Source organism: Zootoca vivipara, chromosome 1 (genome assembly GCF_963506605.1).
Source record: "Zootoca vivipara chromosome 1, rZooViv1.1, whole genome shotgun sequence".
Lineage (NCBI taxonomy): Eukaryota > Metazoa > Chordata > Lepidosauria > Squamata > Lacertidae > Zootoca > Zootoca vivipara.
In genome coordinates this window covers 20,321,687-20,337,116 of record NC_083276.1, presented here as the reverse complement: position 1 = coordinate 20,337,116, position 15,430 = coordinate 20,321,687, and the positions used below count along the sequence as shown (strand labels likewise).

Here is a 15,430-nt window from a genome sequence, read left to right as displayed (position 1 = left end):
GGGTGCAGGGCAGGAAAAAGCAAGACCAATTGCAGTCATTAACAGTCGTTAACAGTCATCAACAGGTTTACCACTCCTATCGGTCAATCACCCATTCCCACCACCCTTCTGAGTAATACCCCCAACCTCTGACTATACATAAGGGTCTGGTGACTTCTGTTTCAGTGTATCTGAAGAAGTGTGCATGCAAACGAAAGCTCATACCTATGACAAACTTAGTTGGTCTCTAAGGAGCTACTAGAAGGATTTTTTGTTTTGTTTTTGTTTTGACAACGTCAGACCAACACGGCTACATACCTGTAACTAGCTGTACCCGGCCACTTGTTGCTGTGGCTCAGTCTAAGATTGGACGTGATAATAATAATAATAATAATAATAATAATAATAATAATAATAATATTTTATTATTTATACACCGCCCATCTGGCTGGGTTTCCCCAGCCACTCTGGGCGGCTTCCAATCGAATATTAAAAACAGTACAGCATCAAACATTTAAAAACTTCCCTAAACAGGGCTGCCTTCAGTTGTCTTCTAAAAGTAAAATACTGTAGTTACTTATTGCCTTGACATCAGGGTGGGTGCCACTACCGAGAAGGCCCTCTGTCTGGTTCCCTGTAACCTCACTTCTCGCAATGACGGAACCGCCAGAAGGCCCTCAGTGCTGGATCTCAGTGTCCAGGCTGAATGGTGGGGGTGGAGACGCTCCTTCAGGTATACAGGACCGAAGCCGTTTAGGGCAGGGGTCCCCAGACTTACGGGCGTTTGTGCCGGTTCCCACCGCACCGATCACGTGGCGGGCCAGCGGGCGGGGGAGTGCGCGCCCGTGCGCATGCGCACGGGCGCTTACTGGCGCGGCGGCGCGCTTCCAGGGTGGAAAAAGCGCAGAAAATCCATTGTGCGCATGCATATGGGCCTCCCCCGACCCGGAAGTGCACCAGAAATGACCTCTTCCGGGTCGGGAGAGGCCCATACGCATGCACACAAAGGATTTTCGGCACTTTTTCCCCCGACCCGGAAGAGCGCTGCCGCGCTGCGCGCCGTAAGAGTGGGCGGCGGCGGCAGCGGGGGTCGTCACGGGCCAGATTGGCAGGCCAATTGGGCCGCATCCGGCCCCCGGGCCGTAGTCTGGGGACCCCTGGTTTAGGGCTTTAAAGGTCAGTACCAACACTTCCAGCTTAAACTGAAGAAAGTAGGAAAAACCACTGGGCCAGTAAGATACAATCTGAATCAAATCCCTTATGAATACACAGTGGAAGTGGGGAACAGGTTTAAGGATTTAGATTTGGTGGACAGAATGCCTGAAGAACTATGGATGGAGGCTCGTAACATTATACAGGAGGCAGCAACGAAAACCATCCCAAGGAAAAGGAAATGCAAGAAAGCAAAATGGCTGTCCAACGAGGCCTTACAAATAGCGGAGGAGAGGAGGCAAGCAAAATGCAAGGGAGATAGGGAAAGATACAGGAAACTGAATGCAGATTTCCAAAAAACAGCAAGGAGAGACAAGAGGGTCTTCTTAAATGAGCAATGCAAAGAAATAGAGGAAAACAATAGAATGGGGAAAACGAGAGATCTGTTCAAGAAAATTGGAGATATGAAAGGAACATTTCGTACAAAGATTACCATAATCAAGGACAAAAGTGGTAAGGACCTAACAGAAGCAGAAGACATCAAGAAGAGGTGGCAAGAATACACAGAGGAATTATACCAGAAAGATATGGAGGTCTCGTACACCCCAGGTAGTGTGGTTGCTGACCTTGAGCCAGACATCTTGGAGAGTGAAGTCAAATGGGCCTTAGAAAGCACTGCTAATAACAAGGCCAGTGGAAGTGATGATATTCCAGCTGAACTATTTAAAATTTTAAAAGATGATGCTGTTAAGGTGCTACACCCAATATGCCAGCAAGTTTGGAAAACTCAGCAATGGCCAGAGGATTGGAGAAGATCAGTCTACATCCCAATTCCAAAGAAGGGCAGTGCCAAAGAATGCTCCAACTACCGCACAATTGCGCTCATTTCACACGCTAGCAAGGTTATGCTTAAAATTCTACAAGGCAGGCTTAGGCAGTATGTGGACCGAGAACTCCCAGAAGTGCAAGCTGGATTTCGAAAGGGCAGAGGAACCAGAGACCAAATAGCAAACATGCGCTGGATTATGGAGAAAGCTAGAGAGTTCCAGAAAAACGTCTACTTCTGCTTCATTGACTATGCAAAAGCCTTTGACTGTGTCGACCACAGCAAACTATGGCAAGTTCTTAAAGAAATGGGAGTGCCTGATCACCTCATCTGTCTCCTGAGAAATCTCTATGTGGGACAAGAAGCTACAGTTAGAACTGGATATGGAACAACTGATTGGTTCAAAATTGGGAAAGGAGTACGACAAGGTTGTATATTGTCTCCCTGCTTATTTAACTTATATGCAGAATTCATCATGCGAAAGGCTGGACTAGATGAATCCCAAGCCGGAATTAAGATTGCTGGAAGAAATATCAACAACCTCAGATATGCAGATGACACAACCTTGATGGCAGAAAGCGAGGAGGAATTAAAGAACCTTTTAATGAGGGTGAAAGAGGAGAGCGCAAAATATGGTCTGAAGCTCAACATCAAAAAAACCAAGATCATGGCCACTGGTCCCATCACCTCCTGGCAAATAGAAGGGGAAGAAATGGAGGCAGTGAGAGATTTTACTTTCTTGGGCTCCTTGATCACTGCAGATGGTGACAGCAGTCACGAAATTAAAAGACGCCTGCTTCTTGGGAGAAAAGCAATGACAAACCTAGACAGCATCTTAAAAAGCAGAGACATCACCTTGCCGACAAAGGTCCGTATAGTTAAAGCTATGGTTTTCCCAGTAGTGATGTATGGAAGTGAGAGCTGGACCATAAAGAAGGCTGATCGCCGAAGAATTGATGCTTTTGAATTATGGTGCTGGAGGAGACTCTTGAGAGTCCCATGGACTGCAAGAAGATCAAACCTATCCATTCTTAAGGAAATCAGCTCTGAGTGCTCCCTGGAAGGACAGATCGTGAAGCTCAGGCTCCAATACTTTGGCCACCTCATGAGAAGAGAAGAATCCTTGGAAAAGACCCTGATGTTGGGAAAGATTGAGGGCACTAGGAGAAGGGGACGACAGAGGACAAGATGGTTGGACAGTGTTCTCGAAGCTACGAACATGAGTTTGACCAAATTGCGGGAGGCAGTGCAAGACAGGAGTGCCTGGCGTGCTATGGTCCATGGGGTCACGAAGAGTCGGACACGACTAAACGACTAAACAACAACAACAACAACCAACACTTTGAATTGTGCTCAGAAACATACTGGGAGACAGTGTAGATCTCTCAGGACCGGTGTTATGTGGTCCCGGTGGCCACTCCCAGTCACTAGTCTAGCTGCCGCATTCTGGATTAATTGCAGTTTCCGGGTCACCTTCAAAGGTAGCCCCACGCAGAGCGCATTGCAGTAGTCCAACCGGGAGATAACCAGAGCATGCACCACTCTGGCGAGACTGTCTGCGGGCAGGTAGGGTCTCAGACTGCGTACCAGATGGAGCTGGTAGACAGCCGCCCTGGACACAGAATGAACCTGTGCCTCCATGGACAGCTGTGAGACCAAGATGACTCCCAGGCTGCGCACCTAGTCCTTCAGTGGCACAGTTACCCCATTCAAGACCAGGGAGTCCTCCACACCTGCCCGCCTCCTGTCCCCCACAAACAGTACTTCTGTCTTGTCAGGATTCAACCTCAATCCGTTAGCCGCCATCCATCCTCCAACCGCCTCCAGGCACTCACACAGGACCTTCACTGCCTTCACTGGTTCTGATTTAAAAGAAAGGTAGAGCTGGGTGTCATCTGCATACTGATGAACACCCAGCCCAAACCCCCTGATGATCTCTCCCAGCGGCTTCATATAGATATTAAAAAGAATGGGGGAGAGAACGGAACCCGGAGGCACCCCACAAGTGAGAGGCCAGGGGTCTGAACACTTACCCCCCCATCACTTTCTGAACACGGCCCAGGAGGAAGGAGCGCAACCACTGTATGACAGTGCCCCCAGCTCCCAGCCCCTCTAGACGGTCTAGAAGAATGTTATGGTCGATGGTGTCAAAGGCCGCTGAGAGATCCAGCAGTACTAGGAAACAGCTCTCACCTTTGTCCCTAGCCCGCCGGAGATCATCGACCAGTGCGACCAAAGCAGTTTCAGTCCCATGGTGAGGCCTGAATCCCAATTGGAAGGGATCCAAATGGTGAGTTTCGTTGATAGATAAGACACAGACAGCAGGGTTGTATTGAAAGTAGAGAAGTCCCCCTCCCCGCTGTTTCATAGTCCCCCTTCATTTTGTAGACATTAATTCCCCCCCAAAGACTCCCCTACCCACGGGCATTCTGGCAAATCCCGCCCGCCCGTCCCATCCTATTCAAGCTCCCCAAACCCATGGGCCTCCTTCACTCACTGTCGCCGTTCCCCACACCAGTCGCATGACGTTGTGATACCCCTGTCTCTTTTTTCATCAGCGGGTGACATCATATTCCTCCTGTGTGATGGCACCTGGCACCCTGACCTCTCCCTCTCTCCAACTTACATACCGCATGCTCCTGCTGGGGCCCGCCGGGCGAAGGGGCAAGATCCGGCCGCCGCCCTTGGAGAAGGAGCCGCCTGGGCAGCCGCTCCCAGCAGCCTCTGCTCACTGATGCATTTCCTCACTGATGCATTTAGTATAGCATGTGTTACTTTGACGCCCAACAGATGGTGCTCTGTTTGCAAAAAACAGGGGTTTACCTGCCACAGGTGTGACATCTATATAATCTCGACGCCCAACAGATGGTGCTCTGTTTGCAAAAAACAGGGGTTTACCTGCCACAGGTGTGACATCTATATAATCTCGACGCCCAACAGATGGTGCTCTGTTTGCAAAAAACAGGGGTTTACCTGCCACAGGTGTGACATCTATATAATCTAATTATACAGAAACACTCCCCTATTCGTATGCAACATTATGTCAAAATTTCAAAGCAATCGGTCAAGAACTTTTGGAGCGCATAGACTTTGTACAAACAGACATTTACATTTTTATTTATATAGATTCCAAGTCATTACCAATAGATCTCATTTCGCTGTGTATGAGTTGGAGCCATCTGGATTTATAGGAGTCCTTAAGTCAGGCATGTCTAAAGTGTGGTCCAGGGGCCTCATCTGGCCCACCATTCGGTTTAATCCGGCCCCTGTGGCAGTTTATTTCCTAGGGTGAAATCGTAAAGAAAGCTCAAGAACTTAAATCCTAAATAAAAAACTCAACAACTTCGGGGGGAAATCCCAAAAGAAGCTCAACAACTTCAATCCTAAAAAAAACCCCCTTTGGTCGACCCTCACACATGTTCACTTAATCAAATGTGGCCCTCTTTGAAAAAAGTTTGGACACCTCTGCCTTAAGTAAACAAGAAAGCTGACTCGAAGGTTGGGAACGAAAAAGGTACCCTCAGCTCTGATATCCCTAACATGAAAGGAGTGGATTATTTAGCAACCAGGAAAAGCAGAGCAAACAACGATGAAACATAGTTGATTTACCCACCCACCCATGTTTACTGAGTTGCAAAATATTTATTCAGCAACTTCGTTACAGAATACCAGAATTGATAGGAGGCTATAATGTTGACCCAACATCCAACATCCACTGGGGTCATAATTTTAGCTTACACAACAGGTAGCAGGTACAAAGGAGCTGGTTACAATATGGCAGGTGTCTGCAGTTTCCTGGCTAGCCCCAGTACTTCTCTATCTGCCACATGCTTGCTGCTGCAGTCCCTATTGCAATCTTTGGTCTGCCCTGCTACCCTGCCTCTTGTCTCAGTGTCTACAGTTGGATGTGATCCATATTCCTGCTTAAAACTCCATATGGGAAGCATGCATAAGGTACTGCTTTACGAATGCTTAGAACAGGGGTGTCAAACTCAAATTCATCGGGGGCCGCATCAGCAGTTTGGTCACCCTCAAAGGGCCGGTTGTGTCTATAGGACTATGTGTCCACTCTTTATTATCATAAATTATTGTCACTGCATTCAATTATTACTGTTTTTTGTAATAATGTAAGCTCATTCACGCCCCCACGCGGATCACATTCCTGCGTCGTGGCGCGTGTGTGGGAGGGGATGTAAACGAGGGAAATTTGAACAAAAGGTGGGGATCGATGGCTTCCGGGGGGGGGGGGCTCAACTAAACCTTCGGCAGGAAGGAGAAAGCCACTGCTGGGATTAAAAACCTGCAGATGGAAAGAGGGCTTCCCTCTCCCGCCCTGCGCACACCCAAACCCCGCTAGGCAGGATGCCACACGCTGCAACCCACCCCATGCTTTGGAGAGGGGCAGGAACATGCGGTGCAGCGCCAACTCCCTGCTTTGCTTTTGCATCCTCCCTCCTCAGCGCCAGAGTCCCTTCCCCTCCCGCTGAGGGAGGGCAGCGGATTTCCCGAGGAGGAAGGCGGAGGCAGCCCCAGCGGACGTGCATCTTCGCCTCAGAGCTGCTCTTCCCCCCACCCGCGCTGTTGTCGTCTTCGCCACCGCCTCTCCCTACCGGGACTACAGGCAGAGGAGGCTTGAAACCCCCCCCAAATTCCCCTCCCACCTACTCAAACCGCGAGGTGACTCCATCTGGAGCCCTACATCACGAGGGGCTGAGAGGAGGCGGCGGCAGAGTGGGAAGAGCAGGAACCCGTGCCGTCGCCGCCGCCTCCCTCCCAGCCGCCCCCCGGGGAGCAGCTCCGCCGGAACTGAGAAGCCAAAGGACGGCTCGGGGGTGGGGGGCAGAGCAAAAGCCAGGCACCCTCCCGAGTGTCTATGAGGAGAAAACGGGGGAAGAGGGAAGAGAAACCCGGCTCCATCAAGAGAGCGGCTGTTGCGCTTCGCCTACTTCCCCCTCAGGCTCACTCCGCGTCCCTTTCGCCCGCTCGCTCGCCCACCTCCCGGATGCAGCCGAGGAGAGGAAGGGAAGCGGCGGGCGGCGGCTCCCCAGTGCCGCCTCACTCACTCTCAGAGACAACAGCAAAGCCCGCCAAAAAAAAATCCAGCGCTGCTCCGTCCCGGCACCAACTTTGCCGGCAGCGCCTGTAGGACTTTTCTACCTCCTTGGCGGGCTTCCTCCTCCTCCTCCTGCATCTCACTTCCCCGTCTGGCCGCTGTGCCACCGCCTCCCTCAGCCTCATTCGAAATTGAAATTCCCTGGCCAAGGCCGTCAGAGCGGCTCCAGCGCCCCAGCCTCCGCCTGCAGCCCCGTCCCCGGTTTTGACCCTCGGCCAATCGCAGGCTCCAGAACTACTGTCAGTGGCTAATGTTGGCGGTGGCTACGCGGGCCACATGACGAGGTCTGGCGGGCCGGATTAGGCCCCCGGGCCTTGTGTTTGACATCTGTGGCTTAGAACAAGGGTGCGGAATTCAAAGCTCGTGGGCTAGAAGCAACCCACAGACTGGTTTAATCTGGCCACTGGATCCCCCTCCCACCCATCAGCTGTTCAGCAAATAGAAACTGAGAGAGAAAAGGACTGGTGTTGTACCAAGGGTCCAGTTGCAGCTCCTTCCTCTGCAAAAATATCTGCAGAGAGAAGAAGAAGAAGAGTTTGGATTTGATATCCTGCTTTATCACTACCCTAAGGAGTCTCAAAGTGGCTAACATTCTCCTTTCCCTTCCTCCCCCACAACAAACACTCTGTGAGGTGAGTGGGGCTGAGAAACCTCAGAGAAGTGTGACTAGCTCATGGTCACCCAGCAGCTGCATGTGGAAAAGAGGAGACTTTCACTTCTTGGAAATCTGTCAGAAGTGTCCATGCATTTTGTCATTGTGTGAATGTCATTTTCAGAGATGCAATTGCATTTTGAAGTTGGAGGCTTTGAAGAGTTCTAAGGCAGGGCTCGGAATTTAGCTGCACATTCGTGTTATTTGCACTCTTCTGCTGGGGTTACTGATTTGCAGCTGGGACAGATAAAAGGCCTTGGAAAGATTTTGTTTGTTTGTTTACAAAATGTATATAAATAAAAAAAGTTTATGGAGAAAATTGAATTTAAAAACTTGAGTGGTGTTACCAAACATTGAATAACATATGCCTGTTTCCATGCGAAACAGTGCTGTGTGTGTGTGTGTGTGTGTGTGTGTGTGTGTGTGTGTGTGTGAGAGAGAGAGAGAGAGAGAGAGAGAGAGAGAGAGAGAGAGAGAGATTGTGTATGTCTCTCTGTGTTAAGGGCAGGGCTTTTTTTCAGCTGAAACTTACCAGAATTTAGTTCTGGCACCTCTCAGGTAGGCACCATTGCCATTAAAAGAGACCAAGGGAGGCATTCATGTTGAGTTCCGGCCCTTCTTTTTCTAGAAAAATAGCACTGGTTAAGGGTATGCAATCGGGTGTCATCCTGGCTCCTCACATTTCTGCAGCTGACCCCTGCTTGCTACTGGTAAGGAATCCCTCGCAGTTTTTTACCAGGATAATGCATAGTATTCAAGGTTACCCACCCTGGTTGGGTAATGAAGCAAGATGATGCATGCCACAAGGCCCTGACACTTCCAGACCAGTTTCAGTGCATTGTCAACAAATGCAACATCATGCTTTATCTCATGCCTGGGAGTTGATGGGGTTCTTCCACTTATCAAGGGAGGGAAGGACAGGCAGAGTCTGCATGCTGTCAATTGTTGTGTTGAAGACCACGTTTTCTTGGTAGTGCTCCACTTTTGTGCCCAGGAAAAAAAAAAGACTTTTCTGGGTTTTGTTATGACCCTTTCTTCAGGGTTGGCCCAGTACATTTTAGTAAGGTGGGGCAACAAATAGCCCACACCAAGACTTGACTCAAGGATTGCAAAGTTATTTTGGCACTAGAGGCAGAAAATCCCACCAGTTAACTAACTAATAATTCACTATCCTTTCATGACACCCCAAAAGCAGTTGCCTGAGGCGGCTACTTCACTTCACCTAACAGGAGGGCCTTTTCATATCATCCCAATATGCATAGATGAAGCAGCTTTAAAATACCAGGAATGTCAGAGCAAGCAGATCTTTCTTGCAAATGCACACTCTCTCTCACTAGATGGCAGACTTTACCCATTTCGCACAAGTTTCCCCGCCCAAATGTGAGAGGCTCTTATTTATTTTGTGTATGGACAGGTGTGTACCCTTGAGGTATAAGTAATTAGGTTTCTTTAAAAACAACAACAATATCTCTGAAGGTTTTTTTTGTGCGTGGGGGATGTAGACTTAATAGTTGGCTGCATTACTTTGTGCAATGGGGTCATTGGTGCTTTATGTAGAGTTTCGAGGTTTAAATTATTGTTATCTTTGTGTATGAGCAATGAGGTGTATCCACCTAAAAATGAGACATTACCATATGACGACTTGCTCACAAATTTTAGAAACTCATGGGGGGGGGGGAATACGCCTGCTCTCTCTCTCTCCCCACCATTTATAGAGAAGCTTCCTGCATTCAGACAGACTTCTGATTCTCTGATATAAGCATGAACTTGACAACCCCCAAAGTAATACTTCTGCAAACACAAAAAGGGAAGAAGATTTAAGGGGAGGGAAAATGGAAAGAAGTGGGAATTATTTAAGAAATTGGGGGACCAGCAGGTGATGAAGTGGATAGAGCAAGGGGTGGAGTGGGTCAGAGTGGGAGTGGGGTAAAAGTTGCTAATTTATGGGATAACTGGATTGATAAAGATGGTTTGAATCTGGATTGTTATAAGGAGCTTGTCGAAACTTCTGGAGATACTGACTCCAAGGGAGGGGGGGCTGAAATAGATGTAAAGGTATTAAATTTGAATAAGAAGTTGAAATAGATTGTATGGATATTTTTGGGTATGAAATATTGGCTTTGGAGAAAAGTAAAGGGGATTAGTTGTTAGACTAGGGTGTTTGTAATGATTAGTATTGATAAATGTTTAAATGATTATTATTGATAAATGTTTAAGATATAAGAAATGTTAGATGATTTAAGAAATAGTGAGAAGTGTTTAAGATAAATGAAAATTGCATGATTTAGTTATAATAACGAACTCAATGAGGGGGATGTGAGGAAGTCTACAAAGTTAAGAAACAAGATTAAGATGTTATATATTTTTCCTTTTTCCTTTTCTTTCTTTCTTTTTTATCTTTTTTCCATTTTTGCTTTTTGGGGCATATTTTTCTATGTTGTTTTAATATGAATAAAAATTATTTGAAAAAAAGAGAGTAATACTTCTGCAAACACTTGTGTATGATGCGGATCCATGTGTGTGTGCACGACCCACAACTAATTCTGGTAATGCTATGCTGTAGAAATCCCTTCATGAGTTCTCTAGGGCATAACTTCCTCTCCCTCCCATACAAAAAGGCCGGGATGTGAATACATACACAGGCACGTCCCTCCCTATTTCATTCAACATGCACACAAGAACATGACCACAACAGAAGACTAAAATGAGATGTGCAGTAGCTAGGGATGGGGGAAGAAATTTGGTTGGCTTTGCATTTAAAGGCAAACCCATTTAATCTGCCCTTCCCAAAAGAAAATGTGAACAGAAAGACAGTGCTCTGAATTTTGCAACGTGGTTCTCCAACCAAGCAATGGGTACAACAATTCATTTGTTAAGGTAAAGTGTGTATAAAAATGCACACACCAGAGAAACTAATGTTGATGGTGCTGGGGCCAGTGAGTGGGCTCAATATTGGGCAGTTCCCCATGTTCTCTCTTCCTCACCAGCCTACAGCGTAGCTCAGTAGCTCAGTGGCAGAGCCTCTGCTTTGCATGCAGAAGCTGCCAAGCTTAATCTCTGGCATCTCCAGGTAGGGCTGGAGTCAGAAACTCTGGAGAGCCACTGCCAGCTGGCATAGACAAACCTTTGGCAACCTAGTGCCACTCAAGATGTTGTAGGACTACAGCTCCCACCAGCCCCAGCCAAACAAACGCACCAATATTGAAACAATACTATTCAAACTTATTTATTTTCCAAAAGGACCTTCTAAAAACAATTTAAATAACCTCCTGAAAGCAATCAGCTCCTCCCAGACTAATACTGCCACTAACACAATTTCTATCCTGCCCTTCCTCTCAGAGAAATCCTGGACAAACATACACAATAGCCAAAACTACACAATACAAAACAAAACATTTAAAAGCAGTTAAGAACGCCCTTTTTAAAAAAGCCACATACCTTCACAATTAATAACCCCAAGGTTGCTGGGATGAGTAAGCAAGAGGGAGCAAGAATGTTTTTATATTCCTCCTGGATGTTACAAGGGAGTCTGAGATGCTTCACCAGCGACGGCCATCAATGGATGATGAACTGCTACAGCACAGAATAAAAATAAGACTTCACTGTGTGTTGCTGTTCCTTTGGTTCATCACAGAGGCAGGAACAACCCCCTGGAATCTGACTGCATCATCTCCCCTGCCTTTTCAAGCCTCCTTGGCAGCCTGTCTCCTTAACATCTTCCTTAGTTTCCTGTTACTACACTGCAACTCTACTCTCCTCTCACTTCTCTGTCTTTTCCCTACCTTCCTTGCACAACTCCAATGACCCTCCATCTGTTTTGTCCCAACCTCCCTCCCTCCGTTTGCTTAGTCAATCTCCCGGCCAGCTCCTCTCAAGCCTTCTGCAATCTCCCCTTCACTGCTTTTGCATCTCTCATAAGGCACTGTCTCTCTGTCGGGTCTCATAATAACCTCCCTCCACCCGCAGTTCCAGGTTGCCAGGCTCCTCATTTGCATATTCATCCTCCCGGGCAACACTCTGCACAAGTGGTGGTCATCCCCCTCCCCACATAAGAGTTCAGATTTATTTATTTTACCAAGTCTTTACTGTACATGGCTTAATCCATCTATAAATCTATAAGTGGTTTCCGTAAAATAGTCTTAAAAAAATTATAAGAAGATACCAATAAAAGCAAAAGACTTTGAAAACAAAGTTATCGCATTATAGATAACATCCACAAACTTTAAGAACTACTATACATAATAAAACTGCATTGCCCAACACAATTTTTTTTAGTAGATAGGTCGCCCCAAAATTTTCAGATGGATTGGGGAAATGAAAAATGAATGAACAAATGAACAGATTGCAATGTTCTGGAAAACCTCTTGCCAATGCATAGCACGTCTTCTGGGTTAATCCTTTTCAAGTTTTTATTCCATTTTATTTTACTTTATAACCATTTCCCTCTTCTTTTAGACCGTCTGATAAGATCTCTTATATCTTAGTTTAACTCTGCCGCCTGCCATTTGTTTAAACGAATTTTTCAAATTCAGCTTTCTCTCAATTTAAGTTATATTTCTGTCTCTGTTGATTGACAACAAAAGTTTTAGATCTGTAAAAACTGGGGGGGGGAGAGGCTTTACTTGAATACCATCTTTCATCTGTTCATATGTCACTTCTGCATCATTTTAAAACCAGTCTTGATACCTGTTAAAAATTCTGCTTATATATCTCCTTCTCGGTTAAAGTCTTCATCCTTAACCACTTGTTATGAGTTTTTTGGGTGGGGGCAGGTAGGCTGTATATCAATACCCTTCTAATTCCTGGATCCAACATGTGTTAAAATCTACAAGGAGCTTTCTGGTGAGGTAATGGGCCATTAAGGAAACAAAGGGAGTGGCTCTGAGACAGATGGAAAATGGGTGAGCCCCCCTCCCTCAGCTGGCTGGTAGAAGGACAAAGGCCAGAGTGGAGCAATGTAAGCTAGAAACCGAAAAGCTGAAGGCTGGGAAACCAGATAGAGAGTGCCATATATATATATACACACATACATACATTTTTATTAGCTTTTACAGATATTTTCCAAACAAACATCTCATCTCATCTCATCTTAAACAACATTTTAACTATTTTAGCCTCAGACTTCCATCAACCACGTGTAATGATTTTCAAACCTCATCTCTTAATCTTGCATTTGTTATCCTATTACTTTTTAATAATCCATAACTTAAAATCCATTCTCATAAATCTTTTCTGCAATATTTCAAATAGTTCTCCTTACAAAACTTCTTGTAGTCCTACAAGTGTAGTCAGCTGGTTACCATTGTCTTTCGGATAACTCGTATAATTACTCCAATCTTTCAAAAAAATTCTGGTCCCGCCGGTTTTGAATTCTCCCTGTCATCTTATCCAATTCTGTGTAGTCAATCAATTTCAACTGTCATTCCTCTTTCATCGGTAGTTCTTCCTGCTTCTATTTCTGTGCCAAAAATACTCTTGTTGCAGTTGTCACATATAAAAACAGTTTTTATCTTGTCTTTTAATGTCAGTGCCTACAATACCAAGTAAAAATGCTTCTTGTTTTTTTTAAAAAAATGTATATTTCAACATCTTTTTCATCTCATTATAAAACATTTCCCAGAAGCCTTTCACTTTCTTACATTCCCACCATGCTTTATTTTGGATTGAATCCAAGGCTGTGGCTATGGGAAAGGCATAGCCAAGAACATAAGTCAGTGTTTTCCAGTGTCTATTAATCTAAAGTAGTGCCTGGACTAAGACTAGATATGTTGCAAGGAGCATAAACAATATGACATGTGCATACTTACAGAATATCCAGAAGAATCTTCTTGCATTCAGCAGGTTTCTGCTCCTATTTTTCTTAGTGCATATTTTCTATGCACCAAATGCCCAGTTTTCATAATTAACCATTAAACAGAACAAACAAGGATTTTCCAAGGAAAGCAGAGAACCAAAATGTGATGCAATTTGTTTTTAGTCTTCTTGCATATTGCACAAAAAGGCCATGAGATAAGGGCAGAAGAAAAAGCTTTGAGCCAGGGAAGGTGAATGTGTGTTCCTCTAGATGTTGTTGGACTTCAACGCCCACCATCCTTAACCATCGAGTCTTTTAGCAAACAGCAGAAATTAATAAATGGCAGGATGTTGATTATTTGGGATATGAAGGGCAAATACATGCTGCAGAGTAATTCCTGGACTAGCCTATGCAAAACGACATGACCAAGCTAGGGCCATTAAGAAGCAATTCAAGGTCATTGAGGGCCATTGGCAGGGCAAGAGAACTATCCTTTGCCCCTTCCCTGAAATGTGAACAGAAACAGGGTGATTGGATTACAGGTAGGTAGCCGTGTTGGTCTGCCGTAGTTGAAACAAAATAAAAAATTCCTTCCAGTAGCACCTTAGAGATCAACTAAGTTTGTTATTGGTATGAGCTTTCGTGTGCATGCACACTTCTTCAGATATCATCTTTGGCCCCTTCATGAGAAGGGAGCCATGGTCGTTCAGGGGTGGGGCCAAGGCATGGGAGGGGAGGGGCCACGGAGTGAGAATGTGAGCGGGGCTACAGGGCCAGCGGGCCCAATGACATTGTGGAGGCGGCGGCAGCGGCCACCTTGTGCTTCTGGGGCTGGCAGCGTTGGCAGCTACCCTGCTTGGCTGGACAGGACGGGAGGGTCGGGCAGGTGAGAGGGGGTGGCAGGGCGGGCGAGGCAAGGCAGGGCCGCAGCCACAACGGCTCTGAGGCGTTGCTGCATATCAGCATAATATTTCAACTATGTTGTGGGTTCAAGCCTTAGAAAAAAATGTTGGACTAGATGACCCTTGTGGTCCCTTCCGACTACAATTCTACGATTCTATTGATATATTACCATAGCATATGCATCATTCTGCTTTCTTGAATTGTCCTACTCCTAGGCATAGCAGCCAACTCCTAGAGGCCTAGGTGCCCCCCCCCCAAATTACTGGTAAATACCGTATTTGAAAGAGTCATCCCCCCCATGTTGATGGGCTTTCTATGTGGGGCTTATCTGCCCCCCCCGTTTTTTATTAAGGATGGAAGAGGGAGGGAAGGAAGGAAGAAATAGGGAGAGGAATAACTCATATTTGTGGGTGCCTCTGGGTGACACTGTGATGCTGGAACTCTGCAGCAAGAGGAAGATACCGGTACACCTGTATAGGAGCCTTGTAAGCAGCTTTCTCTCTGCTTGATTTACAGCAGGCACGTCCAACAGGTGGATGCCTGTAGTAGATCACTGCTAGGTCACTGGCACCCCTAAAAAAAGCTCACCCAAAATTTTCCTCCTCCCTAAAAAAAGCTGAACTATGACCTGAAGCCCTAAACAAAAATGGGCCTCCCTCCCTCCTAAAAGAAGCTCAACAAGTTTGACCTAAACCCCAAAAAACAGGGCTTCCCTTCCTTAAAAAAAACTCAACAGCTTTGACCTGAACCCCCCAAAAGGGGGTAGATCACTCCCAGTTTTTAACTCTGTGAGTAGATCAGAGTCTCTTGGGAGGTGGCCACCCCTGATTTACAGTATACAGATGCAGGAGGAGGGGCAGACTGGAACACCACTGCTTTTTATAAACATCACTGTGTCTGTCAAAGCTACAGCCCCCCTTTTCTTATTCACTTCCTTTTAGCCTTGTAGCCACCTTAGTCAAATTGAATCCTCTGCACCCTCATTAAATCGCCAATACTGTAGAACTCTTA

The 15,430-nt window shown here is 46.2% G+C and overlaps 1 protein-coding gene and 1 long non-coding RNA gene across 2 annotated transcripts in view; both read right to left on the bottom strand.

Moving 5' to 3' along the window:
* SERPINA10 (serpin family A member 10) overlaps positions 1-15,430 on the bottom strand; it is a 201,224-nt gene that overhangs the window by 41,078 nt on the left and 144,716 nt on the right. The window lies entirely within an intron of this gene.
* On the bottom strand, positions 4,592-11,474 carry LOC132592508 (uncharacterized). The gene is made up of 3 exons (XR_009557978.1): positions 11,161-11,474; positions 8,255-8,346; positions 4,592-5,240 (listed from the first exon to the last, which is right to left on the bottom strand). It is a non-coding gene; the product is annotated as an uncharacterized LOC132592508 (long non-coding RNA).